Source organism: Semicossyphus pulcher, unplaced genomic scaffold, assembly GCF_022749685.1.
Source record: "Semicossyphus pulcher isolate SPU_LCO1_2020_fin unplaced genomic scaffold, fSemPul1.0.p SCAF_10, whole genome shotgun sequence".
Lineage (NCBI taxonomy): Eukaryota > Metazoa > Chordata > Actinopteri > Labriformes > Labridae > Semicossyphus > Semicossyphus pulcher.
The window spans coordinates 20,393,076-20,408,180 of NW_027211604.1; the positions used below are offsets into that span (position 1 = coordinate 20,393,076).

The 15,105-nt window shown below is 42.8% G+C and overlaps 1 protein-coding gene across 1 annotated transcript in view; it reads right to left on the reverse strand.

Annotated features, from left to right (window-relative positions):
- Window positions 1-6,343, reverse strand: part of fstl4 (follistatin-like 4) — a 217,869-nt gene extending 211,526 nt beyond the window's left edge. The window contains exon 1 of the mRNA XM_069674450.1: window positions 6,284-6,343. The gene's annotated coding sequence lies outside the window, so the exon portion shown is untranslated. The remainder of the gene's footprint in view (window positions 1-6,283) is intronic.
- Window positions 6,344-15,105: the final 8,762 nt, after the last annotated feature.

The window sequence follows — 15,105 nt, forward strand, 5'->3', positions numbered from 1 at the left end:
TGACAGTAAGAGAAATATTAAATAGTTCTTAGGGTTAGCTATTAGCTAGTTTTGTGCTGTATAGAAAAGTATAGAAATCAATAGCGGTCTGGAATGGCATTAAAAATACATCTAAAAGCATTGTGGTTTGCAAAATAGTATGCTGTGATTGTAAGTATTTCTGATTTATAGTAATTGGGCTGAAACATGCAAAAAGCTGGAACTTTTAGAAGCAATTTGTAGTAGAAGAAGAGACACAGTTAAACCCTAAACAAGGCAGAAGCCAGAAGGACTCACACAAAGAGCAAACAGCAGAGCACATAATGTGAGCAACAACAAGGACGCCATTAAAGCAATTAAAATACGCTACAGAAAAACATATGGCAGCAGTGATAGAAAAGTTAATGTATTCATTTGGCAGAGAAGAAACTGCACATGTGCCTTTTCAGATTGTGTTAAAACGTGACCCTAAAGAGAAGAAGAATGAGTCGGCCTCCCTGAACAGGAACAGGGAAAGAACACAATGCAGGTTTGTGGTGCTTTAGCGAAACCACAGATCCCTATCAGCCTGCGTTACCTCAGAATTAATTATAGTCTGACATTCTCTCTTTGCCGCTCTGCCTCTGTGTAGAAGAGACGGAGCTTCGGGCTGTTTCGGGAGTAATAAGACCCGTCTCAAGACAGGAGAGAGGAAGAGTAAAAAAATAAGAGGCTCCTTCTTTCTGCACCTTCCTCTTTACCTTTCTTACTCAGCGCTGATATCGGCTTTTGCTCTGTCAAGTTTCCATGACCGCATCGGCAGCCCCTTTGGGTTTTTAAGCCCACATCCTACTTGTCAGACACACAAACAGCCGGTGAATTGTTAAATCCAGAAATCCCCCGCAGGCTGCATGATACAGCTGTAGGAGCGCAAAGGATATCAGGAGGATCTGCGGTGCCACAACAGGGTGGTCTGCCGGGCTAACGGGACTGCGTGAGCTAATTATAGAGCAGCGGTGAAGTGTTCGCAGCAAACACAAAAGCGGTCTGATTTTGTAACGAACACAGAAACATCTTCCAGAGCGTAAACGGCTCTTCAGAAGCAATCTGTGGAGGAAAATGTGGTTTGTATGTATAATCACCACCGACTCAAAAGCCACTAGAAGCCATTTATAGGTGTGAGCTTCTATTTAGAGCTTCATTCATCAGAAAGACACCAGTGCACATGAAGAGGAGAATGATTCATCTGTGATATCACTCTGAAATTAACCTTTAAATACATTCTTTACCTTGTCCGTTTGCCCTGAGTGCTCACGCCAGGAAAACTCCAGTTGTCAAGTACTTAGACCTTTAGAAGCCAGCTCACAGGCTCACAGACGGGTTTGTTTGTCACCGAGCTCCTAAACGACAAATTGATTCAGAAATGAGATTTTCTACTTCAAATAACAGCAAAGTTATAAAGGTGTAATCCCAAATATGCTCATAAAAAGGGAACTTTTTAAGCGCTACTTGTTGCACCAGTAGTCAGAACACTAGAACAAAACTGAGATTTTTGAGATTACCACTTACCACACAACATATAATGCTGAAAACAATGCTTGGAATTTTGAAGTTATGCCATTAGTATTTTGACCAGAAAACTGCACTCTGACTCCATTGTTTGTACTACTCTCAGCACTGTCTGCTGTAGACCTTTGTTATGTAATGCTATTGATATCAAGTTAAAGACTTGAGCATGAGAGTTCACTGGCGACCTTGGGAGGTTCATGTGTAACATACAATCTGAACTCAAAGTTTAATTTACCAGCATTTAAAGAACTTTTTTAAATTCCACATTGGAGCTAATGTGTTTTTAATTGAATGAAGTTTCTTTCTGTAGATTCGACGCCTCTCAGATATTTCATCCTCCTCAACAACAAAGCAATGTCATTTAAAAAGCAAGTCAATCACTAACGACTTATTTTCTCCACTCAACGTGTTGAATGTTTTCTTTGAACAGGGGAAATAGAACTGACGAATGACAGTTCAAGACAACCTTGAATCACACTAACTTTCCGAATGTGACATAACAAGTAAAAAAACATCAGAACAAAAGACGCAGCAGTGGAGAGAGGAGTGACTGCATAAAAGGGACAGGCAGCTGGCTGACTAAACTCACTGCAGAAAAAACAGATACACCAGGTGACCTTTCCGTAACCCCTCTACGCATTTCTCCCTCTCCGCTGACTCTTTCGTCAGTTTCCTCCATTCAGGCAGAGGAGGAAGAGAGCTCTGTTTGCTCAGAGCTGCGCTACTGATTCTCCGAGCTCAGCTGCTGTGTTCATATGGGAGGCAGCGGAAAAGGTCATTTTCAGAAGTTCAACATTAGTGATCGGAATTTCAAGTGAACCGTGTTGCCAACATTTTGTGGCCCGGCGCTCTGCTGGGAGTTCAGAGGACTGATCTGGTGAGCCGACGGGCACACTAATGTATCTCTGGAATAAAAAGGATTCACATTCTAATGGTTCAAAATATTCGCCCTCCTCAATTTCAGTGTCATTCATATTAAGTACTTCTCGTTGTCAGAGGCCTGATGTTAATCATGTTAAAAATCTCTGGGTACGAGTGTCAGCGTGCCCCCGCTAAAACCCATGAGAAAGACTTTCATCAGTTCAATTTCAAACTAATCTCGTCAGCCCCATCGCGATGTGAGTGTGCAGCCCGTAAGAGCGTGACTCACCATCTGTAATGCATTTTTTACCTTTGTTTTGAAGCACCACTAATTATATTTCTTTGGGAAATTTGCAAAGCCAAACAAATCAAAGTCATAAGGCATAAAAAAAAGGGGGAAAAAAGAAGGGAAGGAAGTGGGTTTGGTTCACCCGAGGGGACGGCTTTGTTGTGTGGAAATAAATCCTGCTCCTGATTAGACGAGCTCTGCATGGGGTTCAGGCGCTGCGATGCCAAGGATTTAAATTGTTCACAAGCGGGGCATTGTAATTGATATGAAACATTTAATTTATTCTACTTAAGCGTTACATGGAATTGTCATCCAGGGCTCTTAATGTGTCTGTTAGTCAGAGCCTGCAGCACCTCCCTTGAATGTACAAAACAGGGCCGGTCATGTCGACTCTTTGTACATGGGGAAGAAAAGAAGCATTGTTGCACCATGTTCGACCATTTACATGCAAATGCTCCAGCGTAAAAACTCTAACTTTCTCACATGTTCTGAATGTTGTTCTATCCTTTCTTGCTTTAAAACGATTCACTTGAAACTGGCACAAGAAGCTGTTTTCAGAGGAACTACTTCCTGAAGGGCTTGTGCAGAAGCAGCAGCTGGATCCAGCAGAATCCTACACTGGTCTGCAGCCAATTTCATCTCTAATAGACTTGAATGAACATACTGTAAAACACAACTTTCCTGCCATACGCGCTGGACCTTTGGTGGCAGAGAAAATCTTTAAAATGACACGTTAATACAGTCAGCCTGGACACATATACAGCAGCAGTGCTGCAAGAAAGCCGTCCTTTGTTGGATCTCAGATAGCTACATACGCATGTTTTTCTTGCTCTTGTATTGTATTGAAGCAGAAAGGCAGGCAGTGAATCTTTTTCTGCATCTACCTCCAGCACTCAGGCTCCGCTCTATTTCAGTATTTAGCATCTGCGAGCAGCAGCAGAGTCAAGTGAGTAGAGAGGCTGTGCTTTTACCAAAACGACCTGCTTTCAACCTCTCACGTCAGCGAGCAGAAGCTCAGCTGAAACGTCCTGAAGCACAACATGACACTAAACTGTCTGCTGTTCTGTCAATGAGTCTGACCTCTGACCTCTCAGACAAGATTCCTCTATGCAAGGATCAATAACAGCAACATTCATCATAAGGGATTTCATATGGTTTCTCAGTATGTGCACACACTATTTGGGTAACTTAATGTACATCTGTTAACACTGCAAAACCGCTTCAACACAAATAACAAGAAAGTCAAAATCCAATCAACTAGAACTAGAACACAACAGCAGTATTGACACTGCTTATTGGAGAGGCAAAGCTGGCTGCAGCTTATGTTTTACCAGTGTCACTCAGAAAGTCAATTACATGCTTATGCTGATATGTGTAAATCCTCATCTGCAGACATGGTTAAATAGATCACTGCTCTAAGAATAGCTGATCATGCGAGACCTGTGGGTACTATTTTCCCTGCCTGGTTACACAACACAGGATTAGACTTTTTGTAGCCATCCTTGAAAATTCTTTGCTTTATCGAGGTAACATGCATGACCGTCTGCACACATGCATGTATGCACATACGCTGCTTCAAGCTGGTTCTGGCTGTTGCAGGGTTTAAGTACTTAGCGGGGAGGAAGCACTTCAGCCGGCTAACTCGGCTCTAATGAGTAGAATGTTACAGTGATGTTTCCGCGCGCATGTGTGTGTGTTCATACGCCGATAGTGTGTCTACGGTGTCAATCTGTAAGTGTGTGACTCATCCCACTATTAGGCTGTCTCCGAAGCACAACAAGCAGCCGTAATCTGCTGGACACTGCGCTGTAATGGCTCTGTGCGAGACAGCTAATAAGTTACACAGCAGATTGCAAACTGCAATAAGCCCGACTGAGTCACTATTCTGGGCTGAATCATTATTTCTCAACCCGGTGACTGTGACCCCGGGGTGCGCTGCAGAGCTGCTCTGACATGATGTGGCACCTGGAAAAAACCTGCTGGAGTCATTTAGGAAAGCCTGAAAACTGATTACCATGAGCACTACGTTATATCTATTTTTGGTAGAGAGCAAGTTTAATGCTTTTATCCTTTGTTTAACTGTTTTTAAATTGTAGTCAAGTAAACTCAGAGGTGGTTTGACACGTTTTTATACCTTTAAATACCTTTCTTTCACAGCTTTACTGCTTTAAAAACACATTAAATCAATGGAAAAATGCCCTTTCAGTCAGAAATCTTATCATATTAAGTGTCTATATGCTTGCTCAGTTTATTTCTCCTGCATGAAATGACTAAGCTAGTGTCTGAAGATTGTATGTGACTGTAGATAGTTGAGACCAGAGCCAGCAGTTCAAAGAGATCCAGCTGAGAACCGCTGCAATTAATATTCTCATTCAGGAGTGAGGGCAAAGATATTGATCCAGGTCTCTGCATGTGCTTGCATGAGCTGTATGCATGTGCCTCTGTGTTTGTGAGAGCAGAGAGTTGGAGGGGTCTGTTGGCCCAGCATAAAGCTGAAGGGGCCGGAGATTTACAACCAGTTTTTCTCAGATAGCAGAGTGATGAATGGCCATAATTCTGCTGCTGGATGTTTGCTCCGTATCTGGTTCCAGGTGAGGAGGAAATCCAACAAAATAAACCCCCAGAAAGGAGCGAGAGAGTGGAGTAGAGGGGAGGAAGAGGCTGAGAGCGTTTTCAGCACCATGGAGAGCTCCGGTGCAATAAATATAAACGCTACATCACGGCAGCGTGCGCGCAGACCAATCCTCATTTCCCACTCCGCTGGCCGTCACGCAGGCTTTGCTCTCTGCTGACACTGAGAGGATTCTCCCATGAGAGCGCGCGGAGGCAGCTCATTAGACACAATCAGACAAGAAAATCTCGTCTTGTTTAGGAATTGATTCCCCCACATTCTTGAGACTTTTTTTTACATGCTGGTGGGGGTATTTGATGGCGCACTGGTGGTTAAAAGATGAGTTCTTCCTAGCATCCTGCACTATAAATTGTCTAGCGGTACAGGGGGGGACCTGGTGAGGAGGGGTGGGAGGTGTTGGGACCGGGAATCCGTGCCAGAGAGCCGGGAGAGGGATGTGCGTGTCTCACAGTGTTATCATTTCGGTTCCTCTCTGCTGCTGGAGCAAACCTGGCAGAGGCATCCTACTTGAACCTTTAATCAAACCCTGCCCTGTTGTGTTTTGAGTCCCTGCACTGTTATGCGAGGTTACCAAAGCTGGCATCTCGTCATATTGAATGATTAATCACATCCAGACAATAGGCACAGACACAGCAGCCAGTGTGGTTAAACACTGTCACAGATTGTCATTGACATCGCCCTGCATGCGCTATAAGGCTGCACCTCACACATTCCTCTCTGCCTGTAAATTCTGGAGCTCTCTCTCTATTATTGATGCATTTCTCCTCAGCTACTCACAAACTAATTCAAAATTAAAGCACGCCACTGAAATCCCCCTCACAGTTTCCATTCACTCACACTCCTGATGCAAATAGTCACCGATAAGCAGCGTCATGCACCCAAAACAACCAAACTTGAGCAAAAAGCAATAAAAAACGCCTTTTAGCAACATTAGAGCCCTCACTGCGCACCAGTAAATACAGCTTCCACCTTACCTGTGGTATTCCGAGGCAAGAGGACAGAAAAGAAAGGAAATTCGAGCAAACGTGCCACAGATTTCCTCGCAGCGACGCGTCCAAACTGCGCTCCTTTAGTTCCACTCCTCTCCTCCTCCGCTCGGCAGGGCTTAAAGGGTTCAGATTAATTGCAGGCTGGTGAATCAGTAGTTATAGGCAGTAGCGAGTCCCAACTCTCAGCAGCAGCAGCAGCAGTGTTGGTTTGCCATCCTCCGGCTGGTCCGGCTGGTTTCCTCTCCGCGCTCCGCTCCTTGCTCTGCCCTATTTCAACTCCTCTCACTCCTCTCCGCTCCTGACGTCAGCCGCTGCACGCCGACTGCGGGGAGGCTGCATCTGCAGATTCATCGCACTGGAAAGCGACACCTGTGTTTGCGTGTGCAGCCGTGCATGTGTCGAACATGAAATGGGAAAAAATCTGAACGTTGTTTGGTGATGCTTTGTTTTTTATTTATCCTTTCAGGGTTGGTACCTTCTTGAAATTAGGAGTAACCTGGAATTTTGATGAAGGAATATATTGATTATATATGAATTTGAGTTGGTTTAAAGCGCAAACGTGTACTGTTAAAGTTTGTAATGTTTGTGTAATAAGAATAAGAATGCAAAATGTATATGCAACCAATGTCATCTTTCATAGTGCAGTGATCCGCTGAAAAGAAAAAAACTGTTCGCACTAAAAATAGCTGATAATAAACACTGAAAACTGTATTTTATTCGGTACTATTTTTCACTAGTGTTCATATTCCAGCGGTTTGTTTTGAAACTGCCAACAGAAAGGTGAAAATGCAGCTGAGAGTCAAAGAGGAGAACAAGCTGACAGATGTTCAGGACGTTGCTGGATTCATCCTGCGCGAGCGTCAAACAGTCAGATGTTGTCAAAAGTATCATATGCATATTTTATTTTGTTTTGCACTGAATGTTTTCAACTCAGACCCTGTGGGGCTCTGACATTTAAAGCATCAGTTACTTGTTAGTAACGCAGTACACACCAAGTGACAAAGGAACGGGCACAGAGCTGCATCTATTCTTCTCTTTGCCCCTTAGCACGTATTAAAGAGGGAAGAGGTTTAACTGCGCATGGCATAATTAGGCCCACATACTGTATCTCCTAAAAGACACGAGAATGGTGGCGTCCACATCAAAATTGCATGTGGCACTAAAACATTTATACTCGATGTAACATTTATCAAGACAATGGAGGGGAAAAAAGAAGGTTGGAACAAATAAGAAGCAAGGAAAAGAAGGGAAAGGGGAGAGGAGGAAAGTAAAGAAAGGAACTTTAGTCATGAATTTGCAATATTTGATTCCTTACAATGCTGAAAGCCTCAAGCTAAAGAAAGAAAAGAAAAGGAGAACGTAGGAAAGAACATACACAAGGACATTTTATACATTTCGAGCTCGCAATGCTGTCTTTAACAATTAAATGATTTGAAATGTGATGCAACCTTCCCAGCTACCAGGGAACGTTCCCGTAACGTTAGCTAACATTACCTACAAGAGAGACTACAGAGAACGTTTAAAGGATGTTTATCATTTCAAATAAAGTTCTTGTATTGTAAAACTTAAACTAAGACAAGACGTTTTAACTGCGACATCCTGAAGATATTTTCAGGATGTTATTGAGGCCTGGGATGTTAGAACACCTTTTGCTCAATGTTACATAAAAACAAAGGTGGAACACACTCACTTCAACATTCTGAGGATCTTTTCAGGATGTTATTGAGGACTGGGATGTCAGAACACCTTTTATAAAACATTTGCTCAATGTTACATAAAAACAAAGGTAGAACACGCTTACTGCAACATTCCGAGGATCTTTTCAGGATGTCAGTATGGCCTCAACTATCAGGACGTGATTTATAAAACGTTCCTGAAACGTGATGTGAACATTCTCACTGCAACTTTCCGAAAATGTTTTCAGAGAACATGGGAACCAAATAAAAACGTCCCGTTCAAAACTTTACCAGAACATCGCACATAACATTCTGAGAACGTTCTTAGAACAAAAAAAATCAAGCTGGTTTGATCTGAATTTAAATGCATATTAACCTCTTTTCATCCATACATCCATTATCTACATTGCTTATCCTGTTGGAGGGCTGGAACCTATCCCAGCTGTCATTGGGCGAGAGGCTGGTTACACCATGGACTGATCGCCAGTCAATCTCACACCAAATTTTAGAGTCACCATTGAACCTAACAAGCATGTCTTTGGACTGTGGGAGGAAGCCGGAATACCCAGAGTGAACCAATGTATGCACGGGGAGAACATGCAGACTCCACACAGAAAGGCCCACTACATCTGAACAGCCAACCAACAGCCCTAACCACTGCACCACCGTGCAGCCCCCAACATGGCATAAGCAGCAAGCAGCATGCACATTGCTGAAAGAAAAGAACTGGAAAAAGAAAACATGTATTTTTTCAGCCTTGAGTTGCTCTTCTTTTTCTACTGACAATGGATGGTTTGTCAATTCTGTCCATGGAGAGCTCAATCATTTAAACTCAGAAGTCTAACTCATATCTCTGAGCGAACTGAAAACATGTTCAAATCCATGTCAGAATGAGTATCTGTGGTGCTGTTTCAGAGCATACGTTTGAAAGTTTCAGCAGGTCAGAGAGGCACTATGTTTGAATACTTCCACACAATGGACGGGGCCTGTTTGCTTATCAGCCTCACTCTCCAGAGGTTAAACGAAGCAATGAAAGGAATGATGTAGACATAATTGTATTCATCCTGGAGTTTCAGCTTCATTAGTCCTGCAAAATATCAGTCATGTTAACAAGGATCACTGAGAACAAGGTCACAATTTATTTAGTTTTTCTTTATAACGTTATCAATGAATAGTATTTCTATTATGACCCTTTTCAATAAAAGATCAGTTTAATTAAGTTTGAAACGTAAGTGTGACATCGTTGCAGGCCATCAAAAGGAGTGGGTTTGACTTTTATTCACTCTGACCCTCTCCTTTTTTTCCCCATGAGTCTAAAAAATATGTTTTATTGCTAACAAGAGTTCTACTATACCACCAGAGAACGATCCACAGTGTGTGTCGTTCATGTGGTGCTGATTCTGTCTTTGCACCACAGAAGTGTAATGGAAATGAAAAGTGAAATGGATATTAACAATTCAAGATAACAGACTTTTGTTGCCAAGCAAGCACACCGACAAGCTGGCCTTTTTTTACAGAATAAGACTCACGACTTCACATCAACACGCTGAAGCTTTTAAAGGGATGAGGCAAAGCTACAATATTTAATTCCCCCACACACATTGTTACATATTCTTAAATGCCTAATGCCACCTCTGTGTGCCCCCTTTTCTCAAACCCTTAGTTTCATCGAAGCCTTCCTTGATTACATTTCTTCTATTTTTGCTGACATGTCTCATCAAAATCAAGGATGACCTGCTCAGGTCAAAGGTCAAAGGTCAAGGTCACTGTGATCTCTCAGAACAGGCTTTAGCAGAAAAGTAAAACGATCACGCTTATTATAAAAAAGGTTCAGACAAAAGTCAAATAGGATAAAATGAGGATTTTTTTTTACCAAAGGTCAACGTTATTGTATCATCATAACTTTAACCGTTTTTGTCCAATACTCACGGCAATAACTCAAGACAAGTGTACAAACCCCAATTATGTAAATAAAAACAGAATATGCAACACGTTGCAAAAAAGTTGGGACAGGAGCGAGAAAAGACGGGGAAAGTTGTGGAATGCTCAAAAAACACCACATTCCACAGGTAAGTAGGTGAATTGGTAACAGGTGATAGTAACATGATTGGGTATAAAAGGAGCACTCCTAAAAGGCTCAGTCGTTCACAATCAACGATGGTGAAAGACTGCGTGGGCAATAAGTCCAACAGTTTATGAACAAAGTTCCTCAATGTGCAATTGCAAGGAATTTGAGATTTCATCTTCTTCATTCTGTGATGGATATTACAACGTGGGCTCAGGAACACTTCGGAAAACCTTTGTCAGTTAACACAACACGTCGCTGTATCTACAAATGTAAGTTAAGACGCTACCATGCAAAGCCAAAGCCAAATATCAACAACACCCAGAAGCACCGCCGACTTCTCTGGCCCGAGCTCCTCTGAGATGGACTGACCTAAAGTGGAAAAGTGTGCTATCCACATTTCAAATTGTTTTTGGAAATAATGGCCGTCAAGTCCTCCGGGCTAAAGAGGAGCATCCAGGTTGTCATCAACGCAAAGTTCAAAAGCCAGCATCTGTGATGGTATGGGGGTGTATTCGTGCCCGTGGCATGGGTAACTTGCACATCTGCGAAGGCTCCATTAAAAGTGAGAGATACATACAGGTTTTGGAGTGACATATGCTTTCATCCAGACGACGTCTTTTTCAGGGACATCCGTGCTTATTTCAGCAAGACAATGCCAAGCAACATTCTGCATGATTTACAACAGCATGGCTTTGCAGTAAAAGAGTGCAAGTACTAGACTGGCCTGCATGCAGTCCAGACCTGTCTTTCATTGAAAATGTATGCTGCATTATGAAGCGCAAAATACGAAAACAGAAACCCTGCACTGTTGAGCAACTTAAGATGTACATCAAGCAAGAATGGGAAAAAATCCCACTTTCAATACTTCAACGATTAGTGTCTTCAGTCCTCAGGAGCCGAGTGCACCAGCTGGGCGTATGCCTGGTCGTAACCTTACGTCCGACTTAGAGCTGAAAGTTACAACAGACTTTAAATTATGCCCTGTGCACCAGCATAAACTAAGCCCTGATTGTGTTGCACCCGGGTGTATGTTTTACGCCTAGGATGGAGCAGGCGTAAGTTTAGAAAGTCAGACTTAAATCCACGGTAAAACAAAACGTTAAATGTAACAGTCACAAAACCTCAAAGAAAAACACAATGGCAGCGCATCTTGTTGTGTTACAGGATAAATAAAAGGGCTTTGAAACGAGAGAGAGTCATCTGTGATCGGACAGTAAGTTGATCAAAAGGTTTAGTTCTTGTTCCTGTTTGATTAATTAAAGAGCTCTCCCCTCAGCTGCAGCATGTGTCAGACACAAACATGGCGCTGTCCCCGCCCTGCAGTTGCTGAAGTTCGACGAAAGAGATAAGACCTATTTTTTTTACACCCAGCTGGTGCACTCGACTCCAGATGCTTACAGAGTGTAGTTAGAAGAAAAAGGTGTAACACAGTGGTGAACATGCTCCTGTTCCAACTTTTTTGGAACGTGTTGCAGGCATCAAATTCAAAATGTGTGTATATTTCCAATTTCCAGTTTGTACATTAAATATCTTGTCTTTGTGCTGCATTCAATTGAATTGAATATAGGTTGAAAAGGATTTGCAAATCACTGTTTTTATTCACATTTTACACAACGTCCCAAATTTTTTGGAATTAGGGTTTGTAGATTGAATCCTAAAAAATTCTTGGGCGCTCGTCCTTACAATATGGGGATGGTAAAGATCTTCTGTGCTTCTGGGTTGCAGATGTGTGTAAAGCATCTCGTCTTAAAATGTGTAACTTCCTTGCAGCAACATCCATATTTGAACAATTGTCTGGTGTAATGGCTACAACTGTGTGTTCTATAAGAAAAAGCTTTTTTTTTCTCAATGAACATACACTACTACAACTTGGCTGGTTGGTACAGGCATAATCCCATGGTAATAATAGTCTAGACTAAGTTTCTGTCATAAGTCTTTGTTACATTATTTAGAGAGAGACTCAACATGAATCCACCGTGAGCAATACTTGGCAACATATCGCAACAGCGGCAGAAAAACTTCCCTTTAACAGGCAGAAACCTCGAGCAGAACCAGACTCAATGCTGAACAGATATGTGCTGCAACTGTGTTGGGCTTACCCCTGGATCCCACAGGATCCGTCTCCGGCGCGTTCCATTTGCGCCACGTTTCTGGTCCGTCAACGTTGCAAGCCCTCGCCCACAGGAAACGTGTCTGGTCAGCGCAGCGGAGCGCTGGCCCAAGCAGCTGGATTCGCGAGATCACAAGATCGTGGGAGAACTACATTGTCGCGCGAGAATTAAGAAATCATGCAATAACATCAATGTTAACAGAGCAACACACAAACTACAGTTCAGTTTGTACATCCGAGGTTGATTATCTGCTCATTTGGAAATCATTCCATGATTTTTGTGCTTCTACCATGGAGGAGTACACTACTTAATAAAAAGTGTTCTTTTTTCGAGATTTCAGTGTGTTGATCTTCAAATAAACGGAAAAAAAGTCTGTACCGGTCTATACATGGTGTTTTATTTTGAAATGACCTGATGCTGTATGCTGCTTTCGTGTGTGACATCCTGTTTGGAACGATCTGGTCTGTTGAGCTTGCCGCGTGAAAAATAGACCCGGCATGTATCTTCAGGGGAGCAGAGTGGAGACACGCTTCTGGGACGCGCCGGAGACGGACCACAGCGCGTGCTGTGGAATCACGATCCATGACTTGAATGGTCGCGATCGACTCTGGAGGTCGGAGACGGATCCTGTGGGATCGAGGGGTTAGAGGGTGGAACAGAAGGGGATGCAGAAAGAGAGAGATGGATACTGAATGCAAACAGATAGAGGGAGAGAAAGAGATAGGACCTTGGTGTGTCAAGTCCCCCAAGCCTATAGCAGCAGCAGGGCCCAAGCCTGAGTCAGCCATAACTATATTGTTTACATTTGTATCAACTGTGATGCACAATATTACAGTAGAAGCTTAATGCAATTGTTGGACATAACATTTATCATTTAGACTTAAATATTTTGCACAATAGCAGATTTATCTACGCCTTCTTACTCTTTTCAAGGACACCCCGAGAACACACACACACATACATTTACAAGGCGCACACACACATTCCTTCGCTGTATCTGCCATAGCAGTGGAAATGTTTGGATCACGGTTATTGACAAATGCATATCTGAGCTGTTCATAAACCCAACAGCTCTCTCTGCACAGCACAGACGTTCTCAGACTGCTGTAGGTGTTCCCTGAGTGGCAAATCAATCTCACCTAAATGGTGCAAATATGAATCGACCCTCCAGGGGCTCATCTCGCCGACGGCCCGTGCATGGCATTTTAAGAAGAACGTCATCAGCTTTTCACCCTCACAGCCTCTCCTATGGGTGGACAAACTTTCAGAGCAGCATGTGGGGATCAAGCAGCGACAGCAGTCACCGTTATCTGTGCCATCATTTGCTCAGGAGAGTTTATACTCGCATTCATATGTCAGAAACATAACACCTTCTCCCCTGCAACCTTAAAGGCACTCAGGCATGTGTCGCCACTAAAAGGTCTTTCTTACGTAGCTGCTCCCTCAGAGACAGAAACACCAGGAGACAGAGCCATAACTCTTCTTTATGTCCTTCTCCTCCCGCTCACAACGACGAGTATTGATGTGATTCACACTCGTACACGTCTACATCACTTACAGTAGAATGGGCTCTCATGCCTGACCTTTTCTGAACTGAAATACTGATATTTTATGAAGATCCATTTCTAAATGTTTCTTAAAAATATGGCACGCACCACAGCAGAATCCAACATGTTCTCATTCCAAGCTCACAAAGTATGATTAGTCCATGTGCGAGTCATGCGTTAATGGTTCAAAAGAAACTACTCTTTTTACTGACTCGGGAGTCACGAGTCTTCATCTCCACTAACTAGCTCACTGACCCACCCCTCCACTTTGCCGCTTGTTGGAAGTCTCTAGTCCGCATGCTCTATTGGCGCTAGGGCCGGTGGAGGATTCAAGCTCTGACTAATTGACTCCAGTGACTCGAAAACCCGACCCTTTAGTGAGTGACTTATACAAACTCGAGTTACTAAAAAGAGTCAAACCTCCGATCTCTAGTACGGATTGTAAGCTACAGACCAAGCCACATACTTTAGGGTTAGTCTGTGATCCTTGGTTAAACAATGATGATCTAGGTACCACTCTAGTGTCGGTTTGGCACTTGCAGGGCTCCACATTCAAGGTGGCAGTTATAAAAATGCAACGTGTGGGTTAACTCACAAGATAAAGCAGTCGAATTAGCAACAACAAATTAGAAATATCCGGTTAGATTTTCAAAATAAAGCTTGCTGACAAAAATCCATACAGTAGTTTCCCAGCTTAGTTGTGTTACACAGGTAACTTACCGTATTTGACATAACCAACGTATATATGTTACATATAGAGAGAGAAGCAGATAAGTCCACTTGCCATTTTCATTATGTGAAAAGCAGCTGTGCATGTAGTACAGCATATGGAGGGTGCAAATTAGGTCACATATGCTTTTACAGAGCTGGAAAAAAAGAAGTGAATAATGGTAATAGTAGACTAAGTGCAAACTGCAGACTAGAACCAATCAGAGAGAAAGAAAAGAAGATTATAAGTCTGTCTGGTAATAATGGGGCTGAACATATTAGCATGAAAGGATTCACATTACAGCACTTTTGGACGTGCAAAAATCATTAACGTGATTAATCTCGGATACCATCGGCTATAGTCTGGATGATGTAGCCTCTGGGGACAGCGGTGAACATGCCATGCGTGTAGCCAGCGGTTAGCGATAAACGACTTCCAGCCAAGACTTCCTTTTCCGCGTGCTGCATTGTTTACAGAAAAAGAACCCGTCTTTCTTGTGATTGACTTTTATTAACGGGTCTAACGGTGCGTTCCATTTACCTCGGAAGTCGGAATTCAGAACTGGGAATGACGTCAAATTCGAGTTGACCGCGTTCCAGTACAACATAAAAGTCGGAAAGACCAAGTATGCCGCCAGTAAAACAGTTATTGTGCTTGCTCTCTTGGAATACAGACAACTACAGAACAAATGTGAGG